The sequence below is a fragment of the Diabrotica undecimpunctata genome, chromosome 3 (genome assembly GCF_040954645.1).
Source record: "Diabrotica undecimpunctata isolate CICGRU chromosome 3, icDiaUnde3, whole genome shotgun sequence".
NCBI lineage: Eukaryota > Metazoa > Arthropoda > Insecta > Coleoptera > Chrysomelidae > Diabrotica > Diabrotica undecimpunctata.
In genome coordinates, this window is record NC_092805.1 from 46,249,169 (window position 1) to 46,268,020 (window position 18,852).

The window sequence follows — 18,852 nt, forward strand, 5'->3', positions numbered from 1 at the left end:
CTGAATCCTAATTATCTTTAGTTTTTACCAGGTTACCTTTGATTTGTCAACGACTGATTAATCAGAGATATTATTGTAAAGACTTACAAAAATGGGATATGAAAAGAAAGAATAGAATTTGTTAAGCTATACTATGGAAATAAGCAGTACCTTGAGGCTACAGCAAGGATCTTTAATACGAACCACTCAGCAATACGTTAGTCATTTAACTAAAAAAGTTGGGCATTCACGTTCCGACTTGCGGTCCCACTTAGTAGAACCACTAGTTGGATATTCGTCTCCACTCACGCTCCGACTTACTATCCAACTAGCGGTCCAACTTCAGTTGTAGTTTGTTTTCACGACTGTCATTAGGCTGGATTCTATCTGGTGTATCTAAAGAATCGGTGCCTGTTCTGGCTGGCCTCTGCACTTCTGTCAAAAAGCTTAATTCATTGTAGTGCACCCAATTAGGCACATATACTTCGTCTGCTATGGTACCAGTTCCACTTTCACTAACTTGAACTTTTTATGTTCTCTGAAGAAGGCAGAACGTAGAGAGTCAATTTTTACGCACAGAAGCTACATTGGCAGTGTTTTTGTACTTCAACATTACATTCAGCAGCTGTTGTTGGGCTGTTTTCTGCGCATTTCGGTTCGCGTATAAAGCTATCCCACAAACAGAGATTATCTCTGTAAATATTGATAAATTCGGAAATTCCTTCACTGTCCATTATGAAAGGCGTGCACTAGATACGTTGGCGTTATAATGAGTTAATAATCGGCCGATATGTATGTTTAAAAATTAGGTACGTTATGGTTCATTAATAATTTTGACGTATATAGTAGAAACAAAAATAATGTAAAAACCAACTCACAAGAAAAATCTAACTTGGTTATTGAAACTGCTAACCTTAAATAACCTCATTAACATTACGTTCAAAATGTTAAGGAAAATACTAAAACGAAAACTGCTAAGACAAAAATGAATGTCTCTCCGACTACATCTTACAAATTAATGGTTATAAAGATTTTAATTTTGACCAATTTGTAAATAAATTATCAATAAAAACCGAAAAAAAGAAAAAAATTGTAAAAAACCCTCAATGTCAACGAAAACCAGCCTTGAGTAAAAAGTAGCCTAAAGTTTAATTCATTTTCGACAACTATATTGCCAAAGTGATATTTTAACAAAAATTTAAATAAGTCGAAAATATTTTCTTAGTTTACATAGGCTCCAAAAGAATGTGGTATGGATAATGCAAAAAACAAAAACAAAATCATTAGTGGTATGAATGAGATATAAAGAATAAGAAATTTTTCACCAATTTTTGGAATGGGTTTCACCAAACTTTGTGGAATTAAATAAATTTTTTCAAAGCAATAAAATAGTTTACACAAATTTGCACAATGAAATGATCGCAGTGTAGAAAGATCTATTGCTTACTTACATGAACCCACGATATGTGAGATTAATGTTGAAAAAATTGATCCTCAAGATATTACAAAACTTGTCAACATGTATCCCAAACCGACCCAAAATATTATTAATTTAGATGATGAATGATACAGGATTTTTACGAAAGTTGCAGGCGTTTCTTTATTACAGCTTGGTATAGAAGTACAAAAAAATGATTTCGCAAATCCAGCCGTGCGCATACACGTTCTAAATAAAAGTAGCTTTAACGATTACCAAAGTCTTGTACCACCAATATCAAAATTGCACCGATGCATATAACCGATGCAAAAGATCGATGACGAAGGAGGAAACAATACCAGAATATTCCAATAAAATTCGAAAATCTGGATAAATTCTATTTTAAAGTGGGTCAAAAATAAAACATTTTGTATTGTCTATGTTGGCTTTATCTCGTTCAAACGTAAGTTGTCAAAGACAATTTTCAAAGTCAATTTAAGCAAGAAGTGCAGGAACCGCTTAATAACAGACATTTTATATTGCAATATGCATTTATTTTAAACAGTTTATCTTTTAGAGAGTTATGTCAATTTTACGGCGTCAGAAATAATGGTTACAACTGTGAATATAACCAACTTATACAATACACAAGTGGATGATAAATTGTAAAAAGTGGAGTTCACATTAACTGAATATTTTTTTTACTTTAAGTTTTTTCTTTTAAGTAATTTGTTTGTCAGCTACTTTGACAGCCGGTAGAGCTGATTCCGATTCAAACCGAAAAGTCCAACTAATGTCTCCAAAATCTTCTTACTCTCAGTGGTTCGAGCAAAGAGGTTGAAATGTGCAAATATAAGTAGCGTGTAGCAAAAGATTGCTATTGCTCTGATCAAATAAAAACCACATATTATGCATATGAATCACAGATTTCTAAACAAAACGAGAGACCCAGTAGAAGAAAAAAAATACTATATTTAACAAAGACAAGAATAACTTAACCATATTTTTTCCTTAATTGGATTAATAAGATGGCTTTGATAAAGACCATTTAGCCATTCTCAACCATATTACCATCCAAAGAAACAAAAATGGCATTAGAAAATCAAGAAGTATACAAGATCCCTTGTGAGTACTGCGACAAATCGTATATTAGACAGTCTAATCAAAGAATACAGGAAAGGCGAGAATAACATCGAAATGTCATCGAACGATAAATAAAGACGCCATATCTGGCACATGTCCTAAGCGCAGTACATAAATTCAGACCTCCCACAGAAGCTGTTGGAAAGAAAGATTCTGCGTAAAGTAAATTACAAACCCTACTCCTTCAACTGAATCTATCAACTATCGATCACTCTTGACATCCTTAAGGTGCTCTCTAATCTGAGCAAAAGTTATGCCCTAAAACCATCTGTGGCCATAACATCTGCGCCAAAAACATCCTCAAATCCCATTCTCACCTTTCGTCAATTTATACGTCAGACATTCTAAAAAGAAACTATATTTGCCATCCACAAAAATTGTTATACATAAATTATATTATTAACATACTTAAATACTGGCCAACCAACCTGAGTCATTCGCCATCCGCCCAGCGATTCAAGAAAACTGCTTAATCTTCTAGATTTATTCTCGGATCACTCGCTAATCATTACCTCACTGTCCAATAAAAATATAAGACAGCCAACTCTATATAACCACACACAATTAAATGCACTAAATATTCTGCAAATTCCATTAAAAACGCCACAAGAAATAGAAGATGCCACATAAAAATTCACAATAGCTATACAGAAAGTAGCATGTGCTGCAACCCAGACTATTGACTGCAATAAACTAGAAAAAAATCTAGACCCCACAGTTAAAAAAAAATTAGAGAAAAAGCGGCTATAAAAAAATGGCAGATATCAAGATGTGCAAGCGATAAAGAAAAACTTAATAGAGCTACCAAAGATCTAACAAAGTTACTAAATAATATCAAAAACAAGGATATCCAGGATTACTTAGGTTCTTCTGCCGCCTCTGAAGATACAGACTACTCACTTTGACAGGCACTAAAAAAGCAAAACAACCACAACAATATTGTCCTTCAATAAGAAACGCACGGTAAATGAGCCAGAAATAACAAAACCACAGCCTTTCCAGAACACCTAATAAAAGTTTTTAAACCAAACGAAACAGATTCCAACGACAATTATAATTGATAGAAAGGATTTTAGGAGTGGAAAGAAAGGATATGGCAATTATTTCTTTATCAAGAAAAAGGGATGTGGAATCTGTTTCGCTTGGTTTAAAAACTTTTACTAGGTGTTCCGCAAAGGCTGTGGCTTTGTTATTTCTGGTCTGTTTACCGTGCAAGTTTCTTATTAAGTTGTGGTTGTTTTGCTTTTTTGTTGCCTTTCAAAGTAAGCAGTCTGTATCTTTAGAGGCGGCAATAGAACCTAAGTAATCCTACATATCTTTGTTTTTGATATTATTTAGTAACTTTGTTAGATCTTTGGTAGTTCTATAAAGTTTTGCTTTATCGTATGCGCATCTTGATATTTGCCATTTTTTTTATGGCAGCTTTTTCTCCAAAAATTTTTTTAACTGTGGGGTCTAGATTTTTTTCGGGGTTGGTGTAGTCGATAGTCGGGGTTACTGCACATGCTACTTTCTGTATAGCTATTGTGAATTTTTATATTGCATCTTCCATTTCTTGTGACGTTTTTAATGGAATTTGCAGAATATTTGGTGCATCAAATTGTTTATCGTTATATAGAGTTGTTTGCCTTATATTTTTCATAATTTTATTGGACAGTGAGGTAATGTATAATAATTTAAGGATATTTTTGGCTCAGATGTTGTAGCTATAGATGGTTTTAGGATATAACTTCTGCTCAGAGAGGAGAGCATCTTAACGATGTTAAGAGTGATCGATAGCTGATGGATTTAGTTGGTATTCCTCCAAGTTGGGTTTGTAATTTATTTTACGCAGAATCTTTCTTTCCAACATTAGCAGCTTCTATAGAGGTCTTATTTTATGTCCTGTGCATATGTCATGTGACAAAAATGGTGTCTTTTCCTATCGTTCGATGACATTTCGATGTTATTCTCGCCTTACCTATATTATTCGATTGTACTGTCTCATATACGATTTGTCGCAGTACTCACAAGAAATCTTATATACTTCTTTATTTTCCAATGCATATTTTGGTTTTCCGGATGGTAATATGGTTAAAAATGGCTACTTAGTCTTTATTAAAGCCATCTAATCGGGGAAAAATATGGATAAGTTCTTCTTGTCTTTGTTAAATATAGTATTTATTTTGTTTTTCCTTATAACTCCGCGTATTTTATCTGCCGTGCCCTTTACACAGGATAGAATAGTTTTATTAATTGCTTTTTCTTCTTCTACTGGGTCCCTGGTTTTGTTTAGAAATGTTTGTGCTCTGTGAATTATAAGCGTAAAAAAGCCACTTTTTCTGAATGCTATTTTTTTGTGCATTTTTGCAGTTTTTTTCAGATTTTGTGATTCAAAAGCCATATGCTATGGCATTGGACACTAAGTTGTCAAACTTTTCTCGTCTAAATCAGGAATTATCTCGCTTGCCATACGAAGTAGAGATACTGAGACAACTGTTTTATCGTTCTATTCATTCCGATTTAGACTTGAAAAGTTTGACTAATTTGGGCTCCAACACCATAATATATGGCTTTTATTTCATCACAGCAATAGCAATCTTTTGCTAAAAGCTACTAATATTTTTGCACATTTCGACCTCTTTGCTCGAACCACTGAGAGTGAGAAGATTTTGAAGACATTAGTTGGACTTTTCAGTCTAAATCGGAATCAGCTCTAACGGCTGTCGAAGTAGCTGACAAACAAATTACTTAAGAGAAAAAACTTAAAGTAAAAAAAATATTCAGTTAATGTAAACTCCACTTTTTGCAATTTATCATCAACTTGTGTATTTTATGAGTTGGTTATATTTACAGTTGTATAGATAAAGATAAACGAGATAAAGCCAACATAGACAATGCAAAATGTTTTATTTTTGACCCACTTTAAAATAGAATTCATCCAGATTTTTAAATTTGATTGGAATATTTTGGTGTTGTTGAAGTTTCCTCCATTCGTCATCGATCTTTTGCATCTTTTGTAGGTATTGATAATTATAAATTCGGAGCAATTTTGATATTGGTGGTACAAGACTTTGGTAATCGTTAAAGCTACTTTTATTTAGAAAGTGTATCTTGTCCACGGCTGGATTTATGAAATATATTTTTTTGTACTTCCATACAAGCTGTAATTAAGAAACGCCTACAACTTTATATATATTAGTATGATGTGCTCTTTCTTATTTTTATATTACCCTTTTTATTTTTTCTTTAATTAATTATTTAATTAATTATCTAAGTGTCGCAAAATCATACATAAAAAAATTAATCTTAGGCTGTCCTTTTATTATACAAAAAAAAAATAAATCAGCTTAGGTTATACTTATCTTTTCTCGTGGCTTCGAATATCTCTTAATTGTTCCTTATCGGGATAAAATAGGAAAAGGAAATAAGTAGAAATAACATAAATAAACAAAAATATCTTATATTATCAAAAGAATTAATATTAAGATTTATCAAATAAATTCCATGGGCTTAACTGTTCCAATGAAAATTATACCACACAAAATAATTTTAATCTACCAAATATTTATCGGTTTGTTTTTTATAACATTGATAAAATAACATAAACAAGAAATTTGGATATTCGTAAAATAATTACATTTCCTATGAAAATTTTGAAAAATTGGAATCTTTGCTCATATGTTTTTGTACTCAAAAAATATAAAATTCTGAATATTGTAAAAAGATTTAAATTTAATAAGCGATATTAATAATTATCCTGTGATGAAAAAAAAAACTTTTATAAGGTTCATGGTATTTTAAAATAGCGATAATTTTTGATCTTCTGATGGTATAGAGTCTTTTATTTGAAAAATACAAAAATTCTGTCACAAAAATTAATTGACTGACCTTTTAATTCACACACAACGATGTCTCCTTTCGACCAAAACAGCTCCCTCTTGTTGATTATGTTAGGCTACCAATCAAAGCCTTCTCTTGAATACACAAAACTTCACTTGCTTCTCTCGGATGACCATCACATAATAATTCTTTTCTAATCCAAACAATCAAAAACATTCACTCTCTTTATCTCCATTCCAAACTCGCTAACCAATCAGAAAATTACTATATCCCGCCTCTCATTTTACATCAGAAAACCCCAAACATCGCTTCTAAACAAATTTCTTTGAAAATGATAACGGTTTTATCTTATACTTTCTAAATACAACAACTACCTGGTGGCTTTTGCCTATCCAGCGAAACTAAACAAAAGGTTTTAAAATATAATATCTACAAATACCGGGAAAAATTGTCTATTCACATTTAAATATTTACGGCGGGCGAACTTTCGACACCAAATTGTCTTTGTACCTGGGGTAATCGAAGGGTCAAATTTTATTATAGGAAATTTCGACACCGCGGCGTAAAGCAGGTAGGTAGGTAATTAGCGGCGATGGACATTTGCACCCAAGCAGGACAAGCGGGTTTTCCCAATATTTATTGTCACGGCGGGGGGCGTGACACTTGTGTACTTGTGACTAAATTATTTCAGTTGTAATTTATTTCTTGTTTGACGTTGACTTGTGCACGTATACGGATATTTAAAAAATGAGTTTGATAAAAAGTTCCCGTGGTCGAGATTTATTAGTGGTGGAGCATCATTCGTTCTCGAAACAGAAAGTGTTAAAAAGCGGCGAGATATTTTGGCGCTGCATCCAAAGAAACACTAAGTGTTCCGCAAAAGTGTTTACAATAGGCTGTGAGGACCTCACCATCACAAGAAGTGATTTGGTACATAATCATGAAGCCGATCCAAAAAAGCTTGAAGTAAAGATGGTAACCAATGCATGTAAAAGAAAAGCCCAAGAGGACATATCGGAAAAGCCTGCCAAAATTACAAGAACTGCTGTTGCTGAGTGTGATGCCAATTTGCTGACGGTTCCTGACATAGCTAGCATAAGAAAGAACATTTACAACTGTCGTCGTAAACTGTTACCAGGTCCGTTACCAAGAAGCATATCAGAAGTCCATAACGGGGTTAGTAATTATTCTCCTAAAACCTGTCGCAATGAAAGTTTTTTGTTTTTAAATCATCCTGAATTAAATGTAATTGTATTTTCATGCGAGACAAATATTCGTTTGTTGTGTAAATTAAAAACTTTGTGTATGGATGGTACATTTTCATACAGTACCAAATATTTTCTACAATTATTTACTATACATGGCTTGGAAAATGGACATTATGTTCCTTTAGCATACTGTTTGTTAAAGGACAAGTTGTCAATGACATACAAAAATTTAGTTTCTTTATTAAGGTCTAAGATTTTTGAAACATTTCAATTATCATTAGAGCCAACTGAAATATTTGTGGACTTTGAAAAAGCAATTCACTGTGCTTTATTGTATATGTGGCCCAATGCAAAAATTAGTGGATGCCGTTTTCACTTTCACTGTCATATAAACCTATAAACGCAACACTTGATATATATGCAGATTATTTACTGGAAAATTACATTTTCGATAGCGCTCTATTTCCACCACACATATGGTCTAATCAGAATCCGTCTATTGCGAGGACCACAAATGCCTGTGAATCCTTTCATTCGAGATTTAATTCTTCTTGTTATTCAACACATCCTTCTATTTTTATTTTTATTGAAAATTTAAAAGAATTTCAAGTAGACACTTATGTCAAAATAAATAGTTTACATATACCAGCAAAAATCAAAGATACTACTGTTAAGGCTAAATTGGCATTTTTGGAGAAAATGATGGATAAACTACGATCCCAACAAATACGTAGGTTAGATTTTATAAAAGCTGTATCTTATCATTCCTATAATAGCAAATAAATCATTGTATACAAGTATGTTAACGGTAAAATGTACAAAAATTAGGTACTAGTTGTATTATATTTAGATATTATTACAGTTATAAAGAAATAAAATGCACATTACTTTTATTAAAATAAATAAATTAATTAATTATGGTATTTTATTTATGTCGCAGCTATATTTATTTGGTGTCGAATATACCTGTAAGATAAAAACGGGAATTGGGGCTGGTGTCGAAAATTGCCATTAAATTTTAGTCGCTACCTGCTTAGTGTCGAAATTTCCTACGCCCAATATTTACTAATGTTTTTCAGTCCTTCAGGGTAAAACTCATTATGGATAAACCCACTGCTTAAAACTAACTTATAACAAATATTTTCAAATCGATATACAGGGCGTTGCAAATTTATGTGCCCGTGTTCTATAACCAAATAAATTTTTTTTTCTATCTTTAATTGATAAAATGAAACATAACAATATATTATACAGTTAATGGTGTCGTTACAAAAATATAATTGTAGATGTGCCATTAATTTGATATTTTTACAGATGCGTTTGCCCTCATAATTACCTCAGTAAATACCCTATATATTTTTTTGAGATATCTCTAACTTTTTTTTCTATTGACACTAATATATTTCACATTAATGACTAAATGATTGGGTAAATTTTAAAACTTCTATCAGCAACTATTTGCTAAAACATGACTAACACAACGTGTTCCCTTTTTCGTGAAAGTTTCTATTCTTTCTTTTATAAGTACATATAATAAAAAGTCCGATCCTTCTCTGACCGTGTAATTGAATAAAAGTCAATGAAAAACTTCACGCAGCACTGGTAGGATTTTTATTAGCAGCTTCCCCTTCGGCATGGTATTAATAAAAATTATATTTGAAAAGTTTCGCCCTAACATAATGACCCAAAATTTTCGGGTATTTTTCGTACCTGGCGACGGGGAGATTTTACTGGTTTCTTTAGATAGGCTGGATAAAAGTTCAGCAAACTTTTCTTTTTTGTTGAATGACATCGTAATAAAGACTGCTCAAATCAGCTATTTGTAAAATGTTTAGGGTAATAAAATATCAGGGGAAATAATTTAAAGAAATTATGAGTTTTCTTATATATTCACCAAACCTCTGTTATCAAGTAGGTAATAGTACCAGGTATAGACCCTTAAAGGCACAAGGCTTTAATAGTTTTGTTTTATTTCTTTCTGTCTTGTGCTAGGTTTTTTTAATTTTATACAATCAAAAATTTCAGATCTTCTTTCATCGAATCCATTCATTTTTTCGAGGACGTCCTTTTTTCGTGTACTAGTCTGTGTTTACTAATTGTTTAGTAATTTTTTCTTCTTTCATATTGTCAGCTATGTAAGCAAATCATCTTAATTATTGCATTTTAGCCAGTAGTAGTATTTTTGGTTGACTATCGATATATTTAGATCAATTTGTTATGTGTTCTTTTTCGCCACACAGTTTTGTCTTTCAAACCTCTGTATATTATTTCTAAGTCTCTTTTATTCGTTATTATTCAATATGCAAATGTTTCTTACGTCAAACACAGTAAAAGGGATAACTGTTGAATATGTTTGTATTTTTCTGGCTTTGGGTATCTTCTTCAATCTCAACATCTTAGTTAGATTCACAGCACTTTTACCTCCTTTCGCCATTTTTTTACGATTTTTGTGCTATTAGTCTTCTGTGATTACTGTTTTTTTTTTAATTAAGTAAAAATCTTTTTCTTCTTCTTCTTCCTACTTTATAAATAGGCTTAATGCCTGTTCTACTTCGGTTTTTAGCCTCAATTGACGTTGTCTGACCATCTTTTCCTCGGTCGTCCCAATGATCTTCTTCCATTTGGCGATTTGTCTCTTGCTATTCGTACTATTCTATTTTCTGTCATTCTTTCGATGTGTTGATTCCATTCCATTTTTCTTCTTTTGGTCCACGCATTTATTTCCTCTTTACCACATCTCGCTCGTATTTCCTCACTTCTTATTCTCTCTCTTAGAGTTTGGTTTGTTATTTTTCGTAAGACTTTTTGTAAGACATCTTCATTTTCGGCTGTTATTTTGGCGTCGTCGGCGTAGCATATTATCCTTATTTCCTTTTCTCCCATTCTATATTCTCTTCTTTTTTTAACTTTCTTTATGACTTCATCTATTATCAGATTAAATATTAATGGGCTCAGCGAATCTCCTTGTCTAATGCCAGTTTCATATTTGATAAGCTGCCATAGTTTTAGTTTACATCTTAGCATAGCTATATTATCTTTATATATATTCTCAATGGTTTTTACTAAATCCAGTGATATTCCCTTTTCATATAATAAATGTATCGCGTCCCGAATTCTCACTCTATCAAATGCTTTCTTCAAATCTATCAGACACATATATGATGGTTTTTTGTATTCCAGCGACTTTTCTTTTATTTGTCCTATTACAAAAACTGCATCCGTGCATGATCTCCCTGCCCAAAATCCTTGCTGTTCCTCTTGTAGAGATATTCGTTCGTTTATTTTTGTCGCTATTATTCTTGTTGTCAATTTGAGTGTTGTATTTAATAGATTTATTGCTCGATAATTATTGGGGTCTTTCTTATCTCCTTTTTTGAAGAACATCACCATGATCGCTCTCCTCAATTCATCTGGTATTCTGTTCGTGGTGATTATTTTATTAATAAGAAGTTGCAGTTGTTGTACAAGGTGATCACCTCCATATTTTAAGAGTTCATTTGGTATTTGATCTTCTCCTGGCGACTTTCTGTTTTTTAATTTGTTTATTCCTTCTTTCACATCGTTTTGGGAGATTTCGGTCATTTTCTCAGTTATTATATTTGGCGTTTCTGGTAAAGGATCTTCGTTTTGTTTTTTAAACATTTCTGTCAGGAAGGCCACCCATGTATCCTCTTGTATGTGTTCTATTTCAACTAGTTCTTTCATTTCGGTTCTTTGTTGTCTTATGAAGCGTCATACTTGTTTCTGTTGTCCATAGAAATCCATCTCTAGCCTTTTTGGGAATCTTTCCCAGTAATCTATTTTTGTTTTTCTTACCATTTGATAAGTTTTATTACTTATTCTTTTATATTCTTGATATGATTCATTCGTTTTTTCTGACTTATATTTTAGGAAAGCTTTCTTTTTTTGGTGACATTTTTGTTTAACCTTTAGTGTAAACCATGGTGTTTTCGTTGAGCACTTTTTGTTTATTATTTTCGTTCCAAGAACTTCTCGGGCAGCATCCAGAATATTTTTCTTAAGTTTTCTCCAGCTAGTCTCTACATTGTTTTCATTTTCGATATTCTCCATTTGTATTTTCTGTTCTAGCCTTTTTTGATATAATGATTTTATGGAGTCATCTCTTAAATTTTCCATGTTTATTTAAGTAAAAATCGTATTATTAATTAAAGTGTAACAAAACACAAGTAGAGAAACGATATGCCTGTACGGCTCAAACTCCCTCTATAGGAAAAATTCACTCCCAGATACCCACAGTACCAAAAGGATTAAGCTATGATGGAATTTTTATGTCTTATAACCATTCTTTGTTGATTGCAGTAATAGTTTTTGTCGCCTATTTCTTGGCAAGTGAGACATGTGTGATACGCTCGTTGCTGTATCTGTTGCTGTTGTTCTAGTTCATCTTCTTCTAAATGTGCCTATCTTCTAGAGATGTTGGCGACCACATTAACCCATCTTCACTTTATTATATTCACAGCGGCTCGAAATAGATCAGTTGACGTTAGACCAGTCCATTTCCTAAAATTGGCCAGTCAGGATATACGTCTTCGTCCAGGGCCTCTCTTACCCCCAATCTTGCCTTGAGTAATCAACTGTAGAAGTCGGTATTTATCATTACGCATGATGTGGCCGAAGTAAGCCAATTTTCTGTTTTTTTCTGTGGTGTATGCATGAGAGCCTCAACATACGTCAGTAGCACTACATTTCAAATGCTTCCAATCGTTTTATGGCATCTGCTGTAAGGCTTCAGCTTTCTACTCCATAGAGGAGGACACTAAAGACGTAACATCTAAAAATTCTTATGTATATATTGATATTTAAAGATCAGTTGCAGAGAATATTTCCAAGGCTGTTGAAAGTGTTTCTGGCTTTTTTAATGCGAGTTTTTATTTCGTAGCTGTGATTCCAAGTATATATTTAAAAATAACATATTTTTTCCACTCTTTCTAACGGTGTATCATTAATTGTAATTTGGGCGTTTATGTTGGTGTTCTTACTAATGATCGTTATCCATCATCCTTTGGAGCCCTTGCGCACTATCTGTCAGCAACACTGTATCGTCTGCATATTTAATGTTGTTTATAAGTTGGCCATTTACAGCAATCCATCTTCTGATTCGTCCAAGGCCTCTCTAAAGATGTTTCTAGAGTTTATGTAAAATACTGCCGGTGAAAATATGCAACCCTGTCTAACTCCTTTTTCGACTGTGAAGATCTCGGACAGTTCATTTTCTAATCGTACTGTTGCTTTTTGTTGGAGATATAAGTTTGAGATCAGTCTCATATCCTTACCATCGAGTCCTGACGTTTTTAGGATATCGATTAGTTTCCCATGTGGAACTTTATCAAATGCCTTCTCAAAATCGATGAAACATGCATACACATCACAGTTGACATCCCTGGCTCTCTGTATTAGAACTTGCAAACTAAAAAGTGCTTCCTTCGTTCCGAGTACTTACTTGAATCCAAATTGAACTTCACTCAAGTGTTCTTCTAACTTGGTCTATATGCGAGAGTGAATAATAGTAAGGAGTACTTTAAGTACATGGCTCATCAAGCTAATTAATCTATGTTCTTCACATTTTCTATCGTTGGCTTTTTTAGTAAGTGGAATGAATATTGATAGTAGCCAGTCTTTTGGTAAGTAACCAGTCTCGTAGATGTTGTTAAATAGCTTCGTAAGAGCTGTGATTTGATGTGCCTCTAATAGCTTTAAAATTTTACTATGTACCTCATCAGGTCCTGGTGATTTCCCATCTTTAATCGTCTTAATAGCCATAGTTACTTCTTCGTTTGTTATTTCTAGGCCGTAGGGATTGTTTATTTCAGTCGGACTTCGTGCTGCATCTTCGAATAATTCTTGCATATATTCTTTCCATCTTCGTAATTTATCTTCAATGTTAGTCAAAATTTGGCCTTCAATATCTACAACTATGCCTGTATTGAGTTGTTTTCTGGTATTCTGTACCTCTTTAATTTTTTTTGCATATGGAAATCGTCATGTTCGCGTTGTAGTGTTTCAACTTCCATACATTTCTCCGTCAGCCAGGCTTCTTTTGCTCCTTTTATATCCTTTAGTGTGGTCTTATGCAACTTTTTGTATTCGATGTCATTTCTATCTTTTAATTTTATTCGCTCTTTCACCATCTGCAATATTTTATCTGTCATCCATTCTTGCTTCTTTTCTCTTTTTGATTTTAGATATTCATGCGAAATTGTGGTAATAGATGTTTTCATTTCGTTTCACTGGGCTTCTGTGCCTCTAGTAGTGTCTTCAACTATTTTCGCAAAATTCTTATTAATTTATGTTTTTACTTTTTTCTGGGTGTCATTTTCTTTTTGTAGTCTTATATCTATGTTGGGCCTCATTTTTTTATGAATTATTTAAAGTCGTATCTTAATATTTGCAACCAATAGACTATGATCTGAGAAGACATCTGCACCAGGATATGTTTTTGTTGAGGTGATAGAATTTTTAAACCTTTTATTTATGTTGATAAAATCAATTTGGTTTCTTATGATTTTCCGTTGGGTATCACCGGGTGCTTTCCATGTATAAAGTCTTCTTGGATGTAATTTAAAAAGTGTATTCTTTTCAACCATATCCGTCTCTTGGCAGAATTGGATTAGTCTTTCTCCTCTTTCGTTTCTTATGCCAAGACCATATGACCTCAAGACACCCTTGACTGTACCTTTTCCTATTTTGGCCATGGAATCTAGATCATTACTCCATAATATGCTCTTATTTGTTTGTCGGTAGGCGAACAAACAAGGCTTTATATTATACAGCTTCTTTTAACCAATCTACTATGTGAACATAAAGTATATTTGTGCTGTGGTTTACATAAATGCACTATAAAGTCTCTGGTCTAGTCTGTTATGACACAGTTTTCGTTTGCTGTCATCGTAAAGACTGTTTATATTAAGGTTTGTTTCCCTTTCAGGTTTTTCGTAGTTTTGGTTGGTAGTTTATGGTTTTTATGTTTTGTGTTTGGATTTGAGATTTAAGTAGGTAATTTTTTTACTTTAGATGTCTGCCTAACTATTATATAGTCAATAATTGATTTTAACTGTCTTGTTTTATGATGCCAAGTATGTAACGAAATATTTTGCCTACCACATAGGGTATTATTATGGGGGTTGAAATCTTGGGACAGAAATTATGGGGGGTAGAAATAGGGCAAGCAAAAAATACGATACTTATGCGAACGGCACTCAGGATTTATTTGGAAAGCTGGGTCGTAGATAAGTAAATGGCACAATGGGATTGGATTGGGGCAGCTACAAATAAATTAAACAAAGGGGTACTTACATGATACTCCTAGCCAAATAGACAAATTAAACATCAAGAAATGCCTCTAGCTATTTAAAATAAGGACGCTGCTTCGAAGAATTCTTGTCTTGCTGAATAAAGGAAAAAGGCTCTTCCTTCCTAAAAAAGAAACACAAAGGGGGTTAGGAGACTTTTCTAAAATAAGAAATAAACAATATGGTTTAGAGAAATAAATTAAACATTTATTTTTGTCTCAATACAAACAGTTACAAAATATAGATGGCACAAAAAATAATATATTAATGGTTACAAAAGTAAATACAAAATAACAAAGAGAAATAGTTACTGTCCTGAACGATTATAAGTGGGAATTGCTACAAAACTTACTATTGTTACTGGGCTATAAACTGTGGCAGAAATAATTTATTACAAATAAAGAAATATTTATTCTTTACAAATGCTTATGAAAGCAATTATTATTATAAAAAAAATGTCTATCGTTACTTTAAACTTTAAACACAAAAAAGTTACCTTGATTTTCACTAAATTTCTTTACTTAACATTTCTGAGGTTGGAACTGGAGATTCACTGCCACGCAAAAAACTGTATCTATAGACTGGGAAAGATGCTCTGAGAGGGCTGCTTAGAACATTGAAGTCTGAGGTTGAAACTAGCACATTAGACACACTCTGAAAACAGCTTCTTAAAACTCAACAAAGGAAAATGATATTTTTCAAATTTGTTGTATACGACACAAATCTCTTAAATACATAGAAATAGTGATTACTCTTCCAAATTTGACATATTACATAGAGTAAAATTCCACTATTTTCAACAAATTTTGCCGGCTTCTGGTTACTACATAACCACGACTGTCACCGTTGACCAAATCTTTCAACCTTCTTAAAACTGAAACTGCACTATTAACTGCCACAACACTACCAAACTTCACAAGCAATAAGGAAAAAACATTACGAATTAGAAGAAAAATTCGGATTTAACGCTGAAGCCTACCGCTCTTGACCACGCCTCAGCGAGAGTGAGAAATTATCTTTTAAATTCATTCGCTTTACTTGGTATAAACAAAACATATACGGTTAAATTCCTATTTCTTTGACGCACAAAAATCCCAAGGCAGCTTCGATTAAGAGAAATGCCAAGGAAAAACACATCTGTGAAATATAAACAAACTTTAAAATGGTTTACATTAACTCCAGTGACGCAAATGAAAGGATTGAAAACACTTTTGGGTATTTTAACTTCTACGATGGGAACTAAAATTTACTAAAAATTATCGATGTTTTAGCAAATACGAGGGATTTCAATATGTACCAAGGAATTTGCAAATGCTACAAGTATAGTTATATATATTTTGTGGGGATAAAATCCATTCATGATTTTCAGGTCAAATTGTGTTTGTAAGTTTATAAATCTATTTCCGTTATTATTTGTCACTTCTTCGCCGAAGTTACCCAATGCTGGATTATTTTGTCTTGTTTTAGTTCTTGCGTTCAGGTCGCTCGTCATTATTATTTCTCGCTGATTGGCTATTTTTAAGAGTACGTCTTTCATTTGTTGGTAGAACGTATCCTTTTTTGTACTGATATATCTTCATTAAGGGGACATATGCCTAATATAATTACTATATTAATGGGAATAAGCCACAATTTAAGTTTAAAGTAAATTTCTTGACGTTTCACTTACCACTTCAGAAATCGTTATCAAAATAGAAATATTACTAAATTAAACAAATTTTGTTTTTATGACTTATTCTCATTAAAATAGTAATTATTTTAAGACGTCATAAAAAAATATCTTTAGAACAATGCCTAATATAGTAATGTTATGTTCGTAGATGTTGAGATTCGCAGTTACTATCCTTTTATAAGATGCTTCCCTATTTGATATTTTGTTTTTTAGTTTTTGTTTATTAAGTATAGATACCCTCCTTTGCCACTCTCTTGTCTTTTGTACACCGCTAAAAATGTTTGCTGTTATAGTATGATTCTCCTGTCTTTTTTTGTGTTTCTGTAATGACAGCAGATATCGATAGGTTTTGTTGTTCGAGTCCTTTAGTTCTTCCGTTTTACCTCGCCAGCCTTGTAGGTTCCATGTTGCAAAATGCATTTGCAACATGATTTGTCGACGTGGTTATCCAAATTACATACAGTTTTTTTATTTTAGTTTAATAATAAATTCGATCAGCCCTTTTTATTTTGTTCGGCCGACACTAAACCACTATATTTCATGCTCTTTTTTGACTCCTTTTGGCTAATTTACAAGAAACGAATTATTTTAGATAATAAAATCACCATAGAATAGGTTAAGTAAAAATATTAATTATTCTTCTTTTTTTATTTGAGTTTTGGCTGTTTGAATTTGCAGTATTGTATGTGCAAATTTTTTTTGTATACGTATAACATTTCGAAGGACATTCAAAAATAAACATTCAGATTCGTACCTATACGAAGCCATCCTATATAAGCCATCATCATTCTAAAGGGGAAAAGAAACAGCCAAAGTGTTGAATTACAATGTACGGGAGCATATCTAACACCCAAAAAACACCTGAAGTACCTAGGTGTAACATTGCACCAGAATGGAAAATGGGTAGAGCACGTGCGGGAGGTGGCCCGGAAGAAAGCGAATAGTGTGGCTGCGTTGAGGAGGGTGACGCCCAATATTGGGAGACCCAAAGATAGCAAGAAGAATGGAACAACACGGAGGATGTAGCACAGTAGACCAAAATTCTGATCCCGACATAAGAGATTGGGTGGACTGTAGCCACAGGCGACTGGATTATTTCCTGAGGCAGGTGCTCACAGGACACGGGTGTTTTAGGGCCTACCACCCTAGGTTCGGAAAGACTGACACAGATGAATGCCTATACTGTGGACACTTGGACACTGTGACACATACGATGTTAGAGTGCAACAGATGAATAGTAGAAAGGAACAGAATGGAAAGAGAGACAGATGTGAATTTTGTTACAGTGAGAGAAATGATTGAAATAATGATTGAAAATAAAGCAAGTTGGACTGGTGGACACAACTATATCCATGCAGTGATAACGAAAAAATAAGAGGAAAAGAGACAGCTGGGCCAACGGAAAAGGTAAGAGGAAAATATGCTGGAAGTTGAACGTAGAAAAGTGGGTCAGACTGTATGAGTTAGACTGTGTGAGTCAGATTGTGGGGAAGCAGGAAATGTCCGTCTGGGAGTGATGCCGTACTAAGAGCCATGGGGGTCTGCCACGCGCTACCTGGAACGAGACAGGGAGCCTCCTTGCTGACAGTCTGTGGATGAATGAAGGTAATGTTTCGGAAGTGATGCCGGCCTTGCAGCGGCCATTCCACTTCCGGATCACTGGATGACAGAAGAGGGTCTGGTTTAGCAGGTAGGCGTTTGGCGTAGAGTCGGTGACGAGAGGGCATTTTAAAGTACCTCGGGAACTATGGCCGGGAGTACGAAGAACGAATCCTGCACTAAAGTTAGTCAGGCGGCGTCCTGGACTGAGATGTCTTTTGAAGATTCCAGACCACCCCCTGTATAAAGACGAAAAAAAAATATATGTGTACCTATAAGAAACTTTTCATTCGAATTAACCAGTATACGAAAAAATTTGATTAAATTCGAAAATACGACCCCTGTATCGCAACGATCGTAAACGCTTATTTACCATAATACTCGTATACAACGATAAATTATTCAAAATGCATATTTGAAATATTTGGTTCCATGTTTTGAGCAAGATAGAATCCATTTATCCTTGTCAAAATATTTTTACTTGTACTTGAAGGTTAAAAGATTATAAAGCTCTTTATAGAATTGCAATTCATTTAGTAGCTTTTGAAAAAAAAAACCAAAAATCACTAATTAAGGCATATTTTAACAAAAAATTCCAAATATCTCGAAAAGGAAGCATTTTTCGAAAAATTATCACGATAGAAAAAGTATTTATTTTAATGAGATACGTCTAAAACAGTTTTACTTGAAGTGATTTTAAAA

The 18,852-nt window shown here is 33.3% G+C and overlaps 1 protein-coding gene across 2 annotated transcripts in view; it reads left to right on the top strand.

The window, feature by feature from the left end:
• Positions 1-18,852, top strand: part of Ac78C (adenylyl cyclase 78C) — a 757,610-nt gene that overhangs the window by 460,488 nt on the left and 278,270 nt on the right. The gene's annotated exons all lie outside the window — the stretch shown is intronic.